Source organism: Peromyscus californicus, unplaced genomic scaffold, assembly GCF_007827085.1.
Source record: "Peromyscus californicus insignis strain IS unplaced genomic scaffold, ASM782708v3 Scaffold_22__1_contigs__length_63687245, whole genome shotgun sequence".
Classification (NCBI taxonomy): Eukaryota; Metazoa; Chordata; class Mammalia; order Rodentia; family Cricetidae; genus Peromyscus; species Peromyscus californicus.
This window is the reverse complement of record NW_026294525.1, coordinates 12,935,322-12,953,545: the sequence shown is the minus strand read 5'-3', so window position 1 is coordinate 12,953,545 and position 18,224 is coordinate 12,935,322.

Below are 18,224 nucleotides of genomic sequence, written 5' to 3'. Positions count from 1 at the left end.
ATAGTGCTACCCATGGTGGGCTGGGCCTTGCTACATCAATTAGCAATCAAGACTTCACACAGAGAGAGAGAGAGAGAGAGAGAGAGAGAGAGAGAGAGAGAGACCCTGCTACATCAATTAGCAATCAAGACATCACACACACACACACACACACAGGCAGAGAGAGAGAGAGAGAGAGAGAGAGAGAGAGAGAGAGAGAGAGAGAGGCATGCCCACAAGCCAAGCTGATCGAGGCAATTCTTCAATCCAGGCTGTCCTCTCAGCTGCCTCTAAGCTGTGTCAAGCTGACAATTAAAGATAACTAGAAGATAGAGCTCACCCTGAGCTTGCCAAAGCAGAGCTTTTAATTTAATCTTTAAGCGTATCAGGGTAATTAAAGTAATTCTAAAATATATAAATATGTTCATCGTTGGGTGTGCTGCTGCACTTCTAAAATCCCAGCACTCAGTAGGCTGAGACAGGAGAATCTAAAATTCTAGACTAGCCAGGCTATCTAGCAAGATCCTATCTCAAACACACACACACACACACACACACACACACACACACACACACACACACACACACACACAAGCATGCAAGCAAAACTCCACAACAACAGTCTGGTATGGGAAGATGGACCAAAGGATCTCTCTGTATAATTAACTGTACTGATACCTAGAAGATGCAGAGGTGCCGTACCACGAGCATAGAGTGGTAAATCTTAGAGTAGCCAAAATAAGCCACGGAGCGACACTTCAACCCTGGCGAGGCTGCAGAGACAGGGCAGTGAAGTCTCCTTTGTCTCCGAGGCCTTCTTATTTGCATCTAAGGACCCTCTTAATGGTTCTCATTATTTTCCACCATGCCCAGCTGAATACCTTCCCTGCTAAATTGGTTCTTTATTCAGTAATATAATTTCCTCTGTGTCTGTCTGTGGCCGTGATTGTGTCTTCTACTTTCTTTGCATTCACGGGACACTAAACACTTCGGCAGTAAGTGCTTCCAGTGTATTTTGTCAGTCAGGCCCAGAGTAGCTTTTGGAAGCCCGTGGTTATCTCGTTATCCATCCAACAAAGAGCTGAATGTCTGCCACCCTCCCCTATTGTACGAGAGGTGTCAATGAAAAACCATTTATGAGATATAGATAGCATATAGATAGATTATGGGTTTTTTTCCCCCTACAATAAAATGTAACCTGCTCAAAAGATGTGACTTTAGTAAACTGGGTCTTTACCCTAGTCTCATGCGGGACTGAAGGGATGATGTGTGAATATACAGATTTGGGGCTGGATTGTGTCAGAGAGAAGCAAACTGTACAAGTTCTGGTAAATCCCTCAGCAGGAGAAGAGGTAATGCCAGGTCTCGCATGGGCTGGTTGAGCTACAACCAGGTTGGCTGACATATCCCTAAGAAAATAAACAAGCAAAAGAGAGTGATCCGGGGTTGGGGATTTAGCTCAGTGGTAGAGCGCTTGCCTAGCAAGCACAAGGCCCTGGGTTTAGTCCTCAGCTCCGGAAAATAAAAAAATAAAATAAAAATAAAAAAATAAAATAAAAATAAATAATTTTTTTAAAAAAGAGAGTGATCTGAGGATATGAGGGTGTAACATGAATCTTAAACATTCTTATTAATAAAGAACAAACTTGAAGCCAGGTATTGGGGTAAACACTGGAAGATCAGAGATACAGAACAAGCCACAGCTAACCTCACCTGGCCAACTCTCAGCTGATCTTGTTTCCTCAGACTGGAAAATTCTGTGTCCTCATATCTGAATGGCTCTCAGCTGAACTGTGCTGCTAGAAGCCTGAAAGCTTAACCAGCCAAATGCTTAACCAGCCAAATGCTTCTAGTTCCTGGTCCTCACGCCTTATATACCTTTCTGCTTTCTACCATCACTCCCTGGGATTAAAGGCGTGTGTCACCATGCCTGGCTGTTTCCAATGTGGCCTTGAACTCACAGAGATCCAGAGGGATTTCTACCTCTGAAGTGCTAGGATTAAAGGTGTGAGTGCCACCATTTTCTAGCCTCTGTATCTAGTGGCTGTTCTGTCTCTGACCCCAGATAAGTTTATTAGGGTGCACAATATTTTAGGGAACACAATACCACCACATGAGGGTGCATGAGTGACTCAAAAATTAAGAACCAATCATAAGGGCAGGTTCCAATCTTAAAAATGACAATTAAGTTCCTTACGAACCGTTGCTGCCTGTGGCAATAAAGAATGAGCTAACCGCCTTATGTTTGGAAGAGGTGGCAGCGGGGGCGAGGGTGGGGGGTGGGGGAGAGGCCACAGGTATGTATGTGGTGTGATGGGATTTGTTAAGATACAGGCACATTTGTCCTTTGGTCAGTAATTTCAAAAATTAAAATACAGGAAAAAAAAATCATGAGCCGAGTTCAGAAAAAACCCTAAAAAAAAATCATAATACTGGTGAGAAGAAAGTCATTTGAGAAAGAAAACAACTTGATAAAATATAGTCTTGTAAGTTGTCTTTGACACCTAACCTTCCCCTAGCCCAAGAAAACATTCATTCTCTACTCTTTTGGAGTGAATATTCTTGATAGGTGTTGCTCATGGACGTATACATGGCTAGGTAGATGATAGATAGATAGATAGATAGATAGATAGATAGATAGATAGATAGATAGATAGATGATAAATGGTAGATGGTAGACAGACAGATAGAAAATAGGTAGGTGGATGATTGGTAGTTAAATGATAAAACACAGAAGATAGACAGACAGATAGATGATAAATAGATATAGATAGATGTAGATAATAGATATTTATGCAGGAAGTATCTATATATACATATATAATATTAATTTTCACTTTAAAGAAGTACCTTTTATTAAAACTTTAAAATGCTGGGGCAGGGTGGCGCGCGCCTTTAATCCCAGCACTCAGGAGGCAGAGGGAGGTGGATCTCTGTGAGTTGGGGCCAGCCTGATCTACAGAGTGAGTTCCAGGACAGCCAGGGCTATACAGAGAAACCCTGTCTCGGAAAAAAAAACAAAACAAAACAAAAAAAACCCTTTAAAATGAGGGAGGAAAATCTGACTTCAGCCCACATGTTTTCCTTTCCTCAGAATTAGCCCTCCAAGGGTGAGGGAACAGAGGCGCTTACACTCCAGCTCTGCTCTGTCTGTTGGTCGGTGACTGAACTTTCCAGGGGAGAATTCATTCCTTGGCCTGAAGCAGGCTACATCAGCCAAAGAAAGCTGTCAGATGGACAGAGGTTGCTACTGGCAGGAGGTCACGGAGCTGGCTCCCTATGAGACAGTAAGGCTGAGGAAAGAGAAAGGGCAGTGCTTACCACAGTTGCTAATTACATATGCCGTGTTACAGAGTACACAGACACCTGACTGACACACCGGTGTGGGGCCCTCAAGGCTCTTCTCTGTCTCTGACCCTCGTTATGGGGGGGGAAAAAAGCATCTATGGACCTAACAGGAAAGGCTCACTTGGAACCCAAGCAAGCCTTCTAGATTCTGTGCCAAGTAGCTGGAACCTCAGAACAGCTCAATGAAAAGATAGGCTGAAGTCCTGACCTCCTCAGGGTCAGTGCCTCAGCAGGTGACCTCATTTGGAAATAGCGTAAATACGATCGGGTGAAAATGAGATCAGGGTGAGCCCGAATTCAAGACGAACAGTGTCCTAATTTTTAGAAAAGTAAATCTGGACGAAGAAGCGGACGGTGGGAGAGGGGAGATAGCAGGAAGAGCCAGAAAGAAAATGGCCATCTACAAGCCAAGAAGAGCATCCTTCGGACATCCTAACCTGACCGCTCAGCCTTCAGACCATCACACAGTAATTACTGTCTGGTTTTTTTGTTTGTTTGTTTGTTTTGTTTTTCATTTATTTTTTCCAGAGCTGAGGATCGAACCCAGAGCCTTGCACTTGCTAGGCAAGCGCTCTACCACTGAGTTAAATCCCCAGCCCCACTGTCTATTTTTTAATCCGCTCAATTTGAGTTACTTTGTCTTGACAGATTTAGCGGAAGAATTCCCTGTGGAATAGCCCAGGGTTACATCCAGTGCCGGGATGGGGCTCTTCCCAGGTTTCTCCTCCGACAGACAGACAGGGAGAGCTCTGAGTTTCAAAATGTGGCTGTGGAGCAGAAAATGCAGAAAATAGCTGAACCAGGTGTCCACATACATGCTTCCATCGAAGTCCTCCAAGCATGGAATGGCACCAGGGATGAAGATAAACAGGGCGGGCAGCTCTGAGCTTAGGGCTGCTAACTCCAAAAATAGACTACACAGCCAAGGGAGTCTGCATCCAACCCCACATCTGACAGAAGGCCAATATCCAGAATATATAAAGAACTCAAGAAACTTGACATCAACAAACCAAACAATCCACTTTAAAAACCGGGTACAAGCCAGGCGGCGGTGGCGCACGCCTTCAATCCCAGCCAGCACTCAGGAAGCAGAGCCAGGCGGATCTCTGTGAGTTCGAGGCCAGCCTGGGCTACAGAGTGAGTTCCAGGAAAGGCGCCCAAGCTACACAGAGAAACCCTGTCTCGAAAAAATTAATTATTTATTTATTTAATAATAATTTATTAATTAAAAAGATAAAAATGAGGTACAGATCTAAACAGAGAATTCTCAACAGAGAAATCCCAAATGGCCAGGAAACACTTAAAGAAATGATCAACATCCTTAGCCATCAGGGAAATGCAAATCAAAATGACTCTGAGATTCTACCACCCGGCCAGAAAAATAATCTCAAGCTGGAAACCACATAGCAAGGGCAAAAGGCAAGGTGGGGAGGGAGATTTTCCAAATAACAGCTGCCCTGTGACTTCTGTTGCTCTAAAAGGAACAGGTTTTGTTTTGTTTTTTGTTTTGTTTTGTTTTTTCAAGACAGGGCCTCACTGTGTAACCTTGGCTGGCCTAGAATTCGCTCTATAGACCAGGCTGGCCTTGAACTCACAGACATCCACCTCCCTCTGCCTCCAGAGTACTGGGATTAAAAGAATGTGCCACCACCACCCAGATAAAACAACAATTTTTTTTTTTTATCCCATTTTCCTAAAAGTGCTTTGGGGGCTTAAAATTAGGAAAGAACAGAATTAACATGGAAGCTGTTCAATACTTAATCATTTATAGTAGAATATTTTACAGGCAACATTAAGATAAAATCAGCAGAATTTAGGACCCGGCTATTCAAAATGAAGGAAAGCCAAGTAGGCTTTCTTAGAGAAAGTGGCGCCGGATGCCAGATGTGGTACAGCTGAAGGGTTTTGCAGCCCTCCACATTCCTTATAAACAGAGCTGGAAGACATGACTAGAAGCGAGGCCGGAAAATTGGATAGAATTTTTCTCAAGTTTTCCAACTTGTAGTTAGCAGTTCTTGAGATGAAAAACAGCCCTACACCCCCTTCACGAGCCCAGATGCCATGGCGGCTGTCAGCTGTGCCTGACTGTTCAGAGGTAAATGGAGTGAGTGTACCTAGATGAGGAAAGACTCAGCTTGTGGGCCTGGTTGCCCCTCTTCCCTGTTCTTTCCCTCCCTTCCAGCAGCTTCTTCTCCAGCCCTCCTCCTGTTTCTGTCCCTCTGTCCCGAGCTGCTGCTTTCCCACGCCCCCAGCCTTCTTTCTTGATGTGAGTCTGGTTTAACCCCTTGTTAGCCCTAGGGTCTCATCTGTACCACACACAACTCCCCACTGGTCCTCAATTCACTCTTTCATAAGTGGGGATGACAATGTACCTACCACACAAAGGAGTTCTCTGGAATTTTTACAGCTCCGGGCAAAATTCAGGCTGCAATCTACACCAATGTGGCGTATGCACAGGAGCCTGAGAAGATACTGGTAGGGGTTAGATGCTCCTGACTCTGTTTGTTCACAGCGAGCCAGCTTTGGGTCAGAGGTTGAAGTGCCACTCTGAGGGCTGTTTGGTGTCTGTGACCAGCCGTCCCCTTCTCCGCTCTCATTCACCAGCACACCCAGCCACAGCTCAAGGACCCTGAGGGGCAACTCTTTGCCTCCACAGAACCTCGTATTCCCGTATGGCCACCCCTGAACTCTGACCTCCTTCCCTTCTCAGCATTGGTAGCTTCTAACCTGACTGTGTTGGGCTCCACGGTCTAAGTCGGAGACCCTCTACAGCCTACGGCTCTGGGGCTGACGCCAAGGTCCAGCAGCAGGTGTGTCAGAGGAGCAATGTGGGGAGATAGAGGAGATGGGGTGTAGTAAGCGAGCTAGTGGGTGTCGCAAGCAGAGTCCGGGCTTGGCTTAGGTATGGGAAGGATCTCAAATACTCCGTAAAGGAAATGAGATCAGTAGGAGGTGATGGGATTGGAGTTGAAGACAATGACCGAAGGGAATGGCAACTTTCAGAGGGAACATTCTGGTCTGATTCAAAATACACTGAACACAGGAATAAGGGATAACCTGTGGGTCTTTCTTATAAAAAAACATAATAGTTATGGTCATTTACATAAAATGCTAAACACCTGTGTCTAACCACTGTGCCCCTCTGCAGCAGCCGTTCTGCTTTGGTGGATGGTGTGAGCACACTCTTGCTCTTTTCTTTGACAGCAGTTAACACCTACACCTGGAGCTCAGGTCAGCTACTGCCCCATTGACCTTCAGCTCCCTGTCTGAAGCAATACTAATACCATGACACATCCACTGAGTCTGCAAGGCTGTGTGTGTATGTGTGCGTGTGCATGTGTATGTATGCATACATGTGTGTATATGTGTACCGTATGTGTCTATGCATCTATATGTATGCGTATGTATGTAAGTCTGTGTCTCTGTGTGTGTCTGTGTCTATGTGTCCGTGTGTCTGTCTATACGTATGCGTGTACCTGTGTCTCCATGTATCTATATGTGTGTATGTCTATATGTGTCTGTCTATCTCTCTGTGTCTCTGTTTCTGTCTCTCTCTCTCTGTGCATGTGCGTGTGTGTCCATCCTCCTCAGCACCCACCATCTTTGGTGAAGCTGTATTGGTTGAGAGAGGAACTGATCATTTTCGATGCTTGTTCACGTTGATGGAATCTGGATGAGTGTCTGCTGACAGTAATCTGAACAAATTTTAAAAACTATCCTCTAGTGGATGAGTAAGCAAAACAGTGATGAGAGAGATTTTTCTCCCTAATCATTCATGTGGCATGTTAAAAACTAGGAGGAATTCAAAAGTAAATAAAGCCCATCCCTAATTACAAAGGCATCACAACACAGTGCAAGGAGCCTGTGGCACGAACACTGTAAGTCTGGTATAAAGCGTCACCAGGCCTTCACCCAGTTCCCCATGCACTAGAAGCCTGCAGAGCAAAGAGTTTTACATTTGTGTTTTCATTAAAAAGTCTTAGGTTAAGGGCTGGAGAGATGGCTCAGAGGTTAAGAGCACTGGCTGTTCTTCCAGAGGTCCTGAGTTCAATTCCCAGCAACCACATGGTGGCTCACAACCATCTGTAATGAGATCTGATGCCTCTTCTGGCCTGCAGGCAAACACGCAGCCAGAACACTGTATACATAATAAATAAATAAATTTAAAAAAAAAAAAAGTCTTAGGTTAAGAAGAGAAGGGACAAGGAACAGCTTACCTTTTGTCAACTTGACACACACAAAAAAAAGGTTAAGCCATAACCTTTCCTTTTTGCTCATCCCCCAAAATCACACATGAATATCAACATAACAATACAAACTTTCCAAATTTTAAAAATCGCATAAACTTAAAAATTCAGTCTCTATTAAAATCCAAAGTCTCTTTGTAAAATTCAAAATCTCTTTAAAAATTCAAAGTCTCTTAGCTGTGGGCTTCTCTAAAATCAAAAATAAGTTAAATGCTTGCTTACTCCAAAAGGGAAGAACCAGGGCACATTCACAATCAAATCAAAGCAAAACCAAACTCCAACTGTGCGAATAACTCAATGTCCAATGTTTGGGATCCACTCTTGATCCTCAGGCTTCTCTAAAGGGCTTGGGTCACTTCTCTGCCTCCTCCCTCTGCAGCACACAGCTCTTCTTCTAGGCTCCAGCGGGCTCCATTCCACCACTGTTGCTGTTTTTGGTGGTCATTCCATGGTACTGGTATCTCCAAATGGCTGGGGTCTATGTTGCAACAGGGCTGCACTTTCACAAATAGCTGCTCCTGGGCCCTCTTCATGGTACTAAGACTCACCCTCTCTCCATGATTCCTTCAATTTTGAGGCTTCAGCTGCTACTGAGGCTACACCTCCTCCATTGTGCCTTTCCTGGCTTCCCACAGTGCCAAGCCTCAGCTGCTCTTCATGTCTTCAAAACCAGTGCCATCTGAGTGACTCTTACACCACCAAGTTCAGGTGGCAACACAAGGTACCACCTTGGCCACCTCTTAAACACAGGTTCTGGGTGCTGACTCTCATGAAATAAGCTCCCAAAGACTTCACCACAGTGATGCTGCTCTCTTCTTGATCACCACTAATTTCTCAGCTCCAGCTGGCCCGCATCAAGTGTCCCAGTAAAGTGAAGGTTCTGTTTGAGTGGGTTCTGGTATCTTGTTAATTATGAGTGATTCTTCAGCCCTAGCCAACCAGAACCGCAGATTGATTCAATTGAACTCAAACTATTCAACAGCCCTGGTAGAGTCTTTAAGTGACTTTCAAACCTCCCTCTGGAACTTCACAGCTCAGGCCTCCATCATCCCATGTCTCTCAATAGTCTCATCTTCTAATGTCCCATAGAACATCACCAACTTTTGAACAGTCAATGGCTTTTCTAGCCTAAAGTTCCAAAGTCCTTCCACAATCCTTCCAAAACCAGTACAATCAGGTCTGTTACAGCAGTACCTGGCTCCTGGTACCAATTTCTGTCCTACTTAGGGTTACTCTTGCTGTGATGAAACACCATAATCAAAAGAAAGTTGGGGAGGAAAGGGTTTATTTGGCTTGCAGTTTCGTACTGCTGCCCGTCATTGAAGGAAGCCAGGACAGAAACTCAAAGTCGAACAGAACCTTGAGGCAGGAGCTGATGCAGAGGTCATGGAAGGTGCTGCTTACTGGCTTGCTTCTCATTGTTTGCTCATCCTGCTTTCTTATAGAACCCAGGACCACCAGCCCAGGGATGGCACCACCCACCATGGGCTGGGCCCTTCCACATCAATCACTAATTAAGAAAATGCCATACAGAGGATCTTATGGACTCATTTTCTTTATTTAGGTTCCCTCCTTTCAGATGACTCTAGTTTGTGTCAAGTTGACGTAAAACTAGCCAACACAGACTGCTTATGTTACAGTGTGTTATTAACATCTGCTGAACAGATTTAACAACAATCGGTTTGAAGTAGCAAATCCTATATTAAGAAGTTAATTAAAATAAGAGCTGTTCTGTGCATTTCTTCGCTTTTCATTTTTTAAATACTGAAGTTCTTTTCCAACCACAAGTTCTTCTACACCCACTTCTAGAACAGTAGATTTACCCTCATTTAATAACAAAGAAAGGGGGTGTGGGTTACAACACCCATGAGTTATAAAACGTTCTTAGTCAATAATTAGGAAAGTAAGCACAATGAGTTGGAAGTAGAGAAGACAAGCCAAGTTAAAAAAAGAGCTGAGGGTTTTGTAATAAAGATCTGTGCAGATCCTGGAGGGAATGCTGGAGAATGTGAAAAGCTGGTCTCCAAGCTGGCTTCCTCCTTCCTGGGAGGACAGGAGCCTGGACCAGCTAGGGAGCTATCGGCTGGGTATCACCATGGCACAGTTGAGGCTGCGGCTGCATAGTCTTGATTGGGTTGTAGAAAGCCTTCACCGTGTTGGGTAGCAAGACCAGGTTTCTCTGAGCTTCTCCTACCTCAGGCATTCTGACCTGCATCTCCTCAAAAGATGTTAGAAACTTGGAGAGCATCGCTTACAGCTCAGGTTGGTAAGCTGAATGAACATGGGGAGGAGGCTGAGGATAACTCTAGCATCTGTTTTTTTAAAGTCAGATGAATTTTCTTAAGATTTTAGAGAAAGAGGAAAGAATTTCTGGTTCTACACAACATGACAAGGAGTGACTGGTTGCTAAGCCTTACATATATAAGATCCCCTCCTCACCAAAAAAAATTTTTATTTGAAGTACTCATTTTCTTTACTAAATGTAAAAATACTTATAAGGAACTCTGTAAATGCTAAATACACTTTATTATGAAGAGGTTGTCACTGAACTGGTTCTTTGTCTGCCTTGCCTAGAATTAATTCTTTTTTATGCCTACAAGAAATTTCTTAGCCCTTCATATACAGACAGCAAGCGTTGAGATTTGGGATTTGATAGAAAAGTGATAAAAATACCACTTCTATTTTTATGCTAAAAAGAGAATATTGACATTTGGTGCCTTATCCCAGCATTAGACTACAGAAAGAGAGAAACACACACGTACACAGAGCAACTAGTAAATAATTATCTAAACGTTCTATAGTTATGATGACTTGCCTCACAACAGCAAACCTTAGCTTTGGCTATTTTCTACAACAGATTTTTAAAATTTGCAGACAAAAACACAACCATGATTTTCTTAACACCAGTCTTCTGGCCCGTGGACCTCTAGCCTTTCCTCAAACAAGATTTACGTTCCTCTGGGAGCTATTGGTGATCCATACACTTTCTCTGTAGTTTGACTGGCATGTAGAAACACCCTCCCTGGCAGAGTCTGTCCTGATTTTATTTTGTACAACATTTAAAAGCATCTCTACGATATCATAACCTTCTGAGAGACTTCACAAAGTCCTCTCGCTGCTAGAGTGAGTCAAAGGAAAGTGGCCTTGCAACCCTTGCTGAAGTTGGCTGGTCTTGTGTTGTTGTTTATTTTGCTCCTTTGGGGGGCCTGCCACCCAGCTCCCAAATAAATGGACATTAGTTAGCATTAGTAAGTCTAAGGATAGAATACATTGAATCGTAACCCACCTCCCGAGCTCTAGATCATTCTACCAGAAGACGTTAAATATTTTTAACTAGAGTGTTGTCTAAAACCTAAGTGTAAGAGAAATTTAAGTCCAGAGGCATGGTACACGTGTGTGCTGTTACATGTGTGTCATCCCATCATTTGGGAGGCTGAGGCAGGAGGCTCTTGAGTTTGAAGATACCCCAGGTTATACAAGAAGATGGCCAAAATGTACCAGCTTGAAATATTTAAAAATCTGTATTTAACACAGTCATATTCTATTGCACTAAGTATTGTGCAGTCCATGCTTACTAAAAAAAAAAAAAAAAAAAAAAAAAAATTAAGTGGGATTTCTTTGCTTTGAATAAGCCTTTTGCTTATTAAAATGCTTATTGCTCAAAATTCTTATAAGGTCTACTGCTATCCCATTTCACAGATGGGTAGAATGAGGCTCAAAGAAGCTTAGTGTCTAATGCAAGGTTGGGGAGGGGGGGGAGTAAGCCAGAATTCCCACCGGGGAAGGGTAACTCTGAGCCCACATGCAATGACTTCACTGTTCACCTGTGCTTTGCAGGCCACACTCTGTTCCAGATGTTTCCACACAGAGCATGCCAGACAGACCAAGCCTGGACTGTGAAACTTAGAGTGCAAAGGGTCTGAAAGCATATGGGAGAGAGATCGAGAACTATACAGCTTCTCAGTTGGCTTTCTGGTAACTCTGTGGTTAACCATGCAAGAAACAGCCAGGCTCCATAAAGCCAGCTGCTCCGCTTTGGGTTCCAATCTCTCCACGTCCTCACCACCGCTCGTGACGGCCTACATTTTTATTGTGGAGGCCATGTTGAGTTCGTTTATAATTTCTATTTGTGAAAGAATTTCTCCCCAAAACAAAACCACCAGGCGATGTCACAAATCAACCCAAAGTCGGGGGGTGGGGGTTAGTGGGGAGGGGAATTAGCCTTAGTTTCAGAGCCCTGTGACCTGGACACCAGCTGTGGAGGTCCCTTTATGGCACCATGCAGACAATGGTGTGCCCTGCTGGCCTCTGGGGGCCCAGGACATTCACCAGCTATCTGTCAATAACAAGTTTCCCAGATGGCCTTTAAGTAATCTAGCAGGCTTTTTTTGTTTTCTGGAAAGGCCAACCTCCTGTCCCCTGTATTGGGTGAAAAACAAGGTAAAATACTTTGTTCTTGTTTTCCAGCCAAGGGAAAGCCAGCCCTGATGTTTGCCTTCACTTGCTTCTTTCTGTGAAAAATTTGCATTTTACAGGGGTCATAGGTCACTGAGACAGGAGCAGATTTCCAATATATTAGACACTTATAACAGGATCAAGTTATCTCTTTTTAAGTGGCTTAATCAAATTTAAGCTTGTTTTTTAAATTAAAGAAATAGAAAATAATACATTCATTACATATCGGGAACATCGTTTTGCAACTAAAATGCACTTCTTTTAGAAATAAACAAAAAGCATATTCTATCTCTTAGGGATACTGATTTTTAAAACTTGGCTGAAAGTAGACAGTGATTAAAAACAGTGGCATAAGCCGGGCGGTGGTGGCGCATGCCTTTAATCCCAGCACTCGGGAGGCAGAGCCAGGCGGATCTCTGTGAGTTCGAGGCCAGCCTGGGCTACCAAGTGAGTTCCAGGAAAGGCGCAAAGCTACACAGAGAAACCCTGTCTCGAAAAAACCAAAAAAATAAATAAATAAATAAATAAATAAATAAAAAACAGTGGCATAGACCTTCAGCAATTAGGTGACATAATCCATAATGTAACTACACTATCAGAACCCCTAAGGCAACCTGTCTTGTCCAGCACATGTTTCCAAAGAAAGAGTGCTGTAAGCAAAACTGATCTCTAATCAGAACGAGGAGGAAATAACTTGTTTGGAATTCCCCCCCCCCCATTTAATTACTGGCTTGCTTTGAATACAATAATGTGTTGTAGCAAAAATCAAGAAGTTGAATTAAAACTAGAACTTCATATCATCTAAACTGAGAAACTAGTACATCCAGTGCTAATAATGCCATTCAAATGTGAGTTGATTCTGTTGTATAGATTTGGGGTCTGGTTAATTTGGGTGTGTGATGGGTTTTTTTTAGTTATTTGCAACTTTTTTTATTAAAATATTATTTTTAAAAAATTTAATGCCCCTAAAAACTCTGACCCGAGAGTTCTTTAGGCGACGGCTCTCTGAAATTCTTTTTTCATGTTTTCTCATCTACAGTCTTGCTGTTGTTGTCGTTTTCCGCCGACCCTAATTTAAACTAAAAGGTCTACGTGGACACAGCCTTCCATCAGAAGACAGGACTGGGACGCCTCCAACACTACAGTACAATACAGCCCCACATTTTGGTTGGCCAAACAAGTCAAATTTCTCACATTCCTCTTACAACTTCGGAGCCGTCCACGTAATAGTGTATTAGAGCAATGCTTGAGTCGTGCCTCGGCCTGAAGACCTCGCGAAGCTTGGTTTCATTAACACACATCCCATCGGCCCGGCCTCTCCCAGTGCCAAGAGAAGGAAACTTCCCTCAGCCGAGAAGATTAAGGTAAGAAGATTAGGACTTTTTTTGCACAGGAAAAGACATCTCCGGGTCACTCGATCTCACATGTGATCCTCAAACAATGGGCATGCTGAGACATGCAAATTCTCAGGCCCACCTGGACCAGCCAAGCCAGAGAGAGCATTTAGAGGCTGCCACTACCCATCCACCCACTCACCCCACCCCACCCCCCACGCCCCACCCCCAGCCCTGAGTGATTCTGATGCTAACATTTGAGAGCCACTGATTCCGGTCAACCCTCTCATTTTACAAGGAGCATCTGAGCCACTGGCAGGTTAATGATTTACCCAAAATTGTTAGGGTCAGAAATGGAATTAGATTCCACGTCTCTCCGCTTCAAGCACCAAGGAGGGATGAGGAAAACCTCGACCATTTTCGTTGTTGTTGTTTTGTTTTGTTTTGTTTTTTGTTTTCTTCCTCCTCCTCCTCGTCCTGACTGACTTTGCTGTGGCTGTCTCAGTGTCCCCGGCTTTAAACAAGGCTGAGGTGTGCAAAGCGAGCTAGATGATATTTGCAAACTCTTTCCCAGTCCCTTTCATTCCCTTGGCCTCGCCCTGCGCGGCTGCTGGGTAGTGAGGAGTATTTCGAGCTGGCCAACACTGGAGTGTTCACGTTGAGTCCGGGTGGACGCGCGAACTGGCTTCCAGGCGCCACCTCCCTTCTCTTCTCCGTGTGTATCACCCACGGGAGATGTATCTTTGGTCACATTAGAACTTGAGACTCTCCAAAACACAGATATTTCATGATTCCCTGACTTCTGCATAAACTTTCTCACTGTCACCCTGCCAGACAGAATAAATCCATTTCCTGCTGGCCAGAAGTCTACATTCCCAGGATTTTTATTCACCCCTTTCCTCCCTTGCCATGTCCATGCCCTTTACCGTGGTTACTAGACTGTCATTTGTGTGTTAAACTATGACTTGGTTTGGATCAGAAAGCAAACTTTAAAAAAAATATTTTTTTTTAAATTAGCTTACAGAGCATTTGGTTTCACTGTGAGCTTTTTTTTTTTTTTCCCAGAGCTGAGGACCGAACCCAGGGCCTTGTGCTCGCTAGGCAAGTGCTCTACCACTGAGCTAAATTCCTAACCCCCACCGTAACCTTTTCAACATTATTTTGTTTCCATTGGTCCTCTGTCCTCCTTTTCTTCCTCAGCCCCTCCCCCATTTACAGTCCTTTGTCATCACGTGTTCTATTACCCAGCCACCTTCTTCAACCCCCTTTCCCCTCTTGTTCTCCTGTTTCTGGTTACATGACCTAGACCAAAACACACACACACACACACACACACACACACACACACACACACACACACACATTTAAGGCTAAGGTACACATTTAAGACAGAATATGCAATATTTGTCCATGGAGTTTGGATTAATATATTTCCCAGATCTGTCAATTTTCCTGTAGATTTCAACTTTTTCAGGAGAAAACTGTAATATGTCCGGAAATTCTATCTGAATTAATATTCCCATGGTTTACACTGAAGATTTGGTCATGCTCCACCAAACAGCAAGGAGAAATTTCAAGTTGCTTCCAACAGTGTTATAATGTAGGCTAAGACACACCAGCCATTGACAGACTTGGTTTGTTCTCATGACATCACGTGTTTGAATAGACATACACACCTATGTGTGCAGGTGCTTTTACATATACATAAATAGCATACAACTGCACTTTAATAGGACAAGAATTGTCCAGAAGGCAGAGGAAACCAGGAAGGGATGCTAAAGGGAGCCGAGGCAAAGCTGTCGGAGAGAACGGCATTGTCAGGACGCGGATCCCATTGTTCTCTGGTCACATTTTCAAGCCAAGGATGTGAACAGGACATTGACATCCAGACACAGCTGCGCTCTTGTGCATTACAGCAGGAACTCAGTACCATCAAATCTCCCAGAGCACTCTCCCTTCTCATCTTAGGAACCTCCTAATCATTACCGTTAACAAAAAGATCACTTTTCAGGAGAGGCCAAAAAGACCCGCGCTGTGAACAATCTCTTTTCTATACCCGTCGACAATAGACATTGCTTCCAAAATTAAGGCCAAGTCTGAAGTCCTAAATTCATTCTCAATCTTTGATTTCTTTGGCAGGAAGCTTTTCTAAGGATACCTTAACACATACAGAAATAAGGATGTCTCAAGCCTCCAAATTCAATCTGAAAACATGTGATAAAAGGGAAGGGAAGGAAAAAAAAAATAACAGAACTTGAGGGAACTTCACAAGTGGCTTCGCTAAAATAAGCTACAGCAATTTATGGAAAAGAAAAACTGTGAAATCAGTATCACTGAGGATCAAATTAGCTGCCTTTGTTAAGGAGCACATGGGAATGCTTATACACCTCTTACATAAAGACACAAAGGAGTTTGAATACGTTTAATTTGTTTGGTGAAAGCATCTAAAGGGAGCGGACTTCGAAAACAAAAGCGCAATATTTTAGTGAAGCTACTGTGTATGAGCAAAGGAAGCCACCTAGAAAGAAAGAAATTTTTAAAATGTGTATGTGTGTGAGCAGATGCTTGGGCACGTGTGTCCAGGTGGAAGCCAGAAGACGCCATCGTTTCAGACAGGGTTTTTCACTGGCAAGAGCTCACCAGTTCATCCCGTCCTCTGTCTACCTCCCACGCCTCCTCTCTTACAGTCTTCCTCAGAGCCTCTCCTCTCCTGCAATCCACAAACTAACCTTCCTTCAGCCTGTCCATCCACATGTGTAGGCGGCTGTCCCCACCCCTTCCCTGGGGCTCAACTCAAGTGTCCAGCACAGAGAAGACCTGGTCTCTAGGACGAGTAGGTCCCTTCCTGCCATCACCCCGTGTCGAGCTGCATTTTTCCTGTAAGTGTGTTCTCAGGATGCTATACGCCCAACTCCCTCATTAGGATGGCAGTACCCTAAGAGCTGGGCTAGTAAAACTGCCCCCTCCATTGACAGTCAGACCCTGAAGAGCTAGTCCACATGTGCTTACTGAGAGAGCTGTTAATCCTCATCCCTCTCTACACTGACACTCACACTCATCTCTCAAAGGCCATTTTCTCTTCCCCCTATGAATTCTTATTTCCACAGTCTTGCTTCAAAGAACCTTCCACCCCTCCTCAACCACTGCCACTTAACTGCTGCTGCTGTGGACAAAGCCACCGTGGGCCTTCCTCGTGGCTTCCTACCCAACTGTTTGGCTATTTTAAGTTTTTCATCTCTGTTTCCACAGAGCTTGCTGTCATATAGGCTATATGGTGAGTACTTCATATTTTTTTAAATGAATTAAAACTAGCTAATCCAGCTAACCAGACTGTTATGTACCTTTTGTTTTGTTTTTTTGTTTTGTTTTGGAGATAGGACATCATGTCGCTCAGGCTGGCCTCAAACTCACTATGTAGCTGAGGGTGATCTTGAACTCTTGACCCTCCTGCCTCCTCCTCTACAGTGCTGTATCTAGAGGCACGAGCCATCACACCCTCTAGTCTTTTAAGTTCTGAGTGTAAAACCTAGGACGACACTCCAGCCCCCTCTCTTCTGAAACTCTCTCTCTTCTTTTGCCATCCGTAACACAGTCTGGCCTTTCCCCCAGCTGGCCATTTTACCAACCATCTTCTTCCTACGTCTTCTACACGGGTCCTTGGTCACCACCAACCTTGCATGGTCCTCCTGCTATTCGCCAGAGGAGAGCCTGTCCAAGTCAGTATCTTCACTGAGGAGCCTGAGCTGCAAATCCTGTTCTAACCTCTTGTTTAGGTTCCACATAGGTATACCCTCCTCCAAGATACATCTTACATGGATGATGCGTCCTTACAGCAAGCTGCACTGGACCCGGTTCAAAGCCACTCTGGTCTACTACGCATCCACAGAGTGTTGTTTAATCCGTGGCCAGGTTTTTTGAATGTCTGCACTTTGCCTCCCATTTCCCCCACTGGCTTTCCAAAGCATTAACAGAAACAGAAGGGGGTGGGATGGGAAAGGGGAACCGAGAGTGTTATGCACTAGCTCGTACTGTGGTTGCTCTTTTCTGAGTTCTGCAAACGTAGCAGGCCTGCAAAAACGTCTCACACACTCCAACTGAGATGTGCAGAAACCTGTTATTTCTTTATTTTGGTCTTTTTCCTAAGTCTCTGACTGCTTATTAATAGGAAAAACACATTAAGTGACTGTTCAAGTCTGTTCAAAGCATAATACAGTCTAATCATTTAAAGAGACCATTTAAGGAATGCCAAGTCTCCCTTGGAAAAATAACTGGGCCTCTGAGGAAGCTTCCCCTCCCCTGCTGTTTTTTGGAGAGGTCCAGGTGTGTGGGAGGAAGGGCTGTGATTGATGTGTCTGCGGTCAAGGGGAGACACATGCTCTCTGATCCCACAATGTGGCTCTGGGGTCCCTTGTCATGTCAGCTGTTGATGGAACTTATGATCTGCCCCCTTGGGCTCCAGTCAAGACCAGAAAGTCTCCACAGCTGACTCCTCACCTCACGCTGGCCTCTCCTGGATGTTTTCTCTGTCATAGGGTTTTTGCTGTGCCTCAGTTGACACCACTTCTGTCCCACCCAGGAACTGAAGATAAACTTCAGATTTCCTCCATTACCGCATATCTCTAGGGCTTTACCCTGGGAAGGGTGTGGCATTAGCTTCCTCCCTCTCGACCTCAATGTCACTCGCTGAGCACGACCCTACGCTCCCAGGAGCCTGGGACTGACTGCTGGCTTTCCTTCCCTTTCTACCCAACAGCTTCTTTCTCTCTTTTCTTCCTCACAATCTTTACTGCCACTGAAATGGGTGTGTGTGCGTGCACATTTCTTCTCCTTCCTATCCTTCTCTTTTTCTGCTCCATGTGTA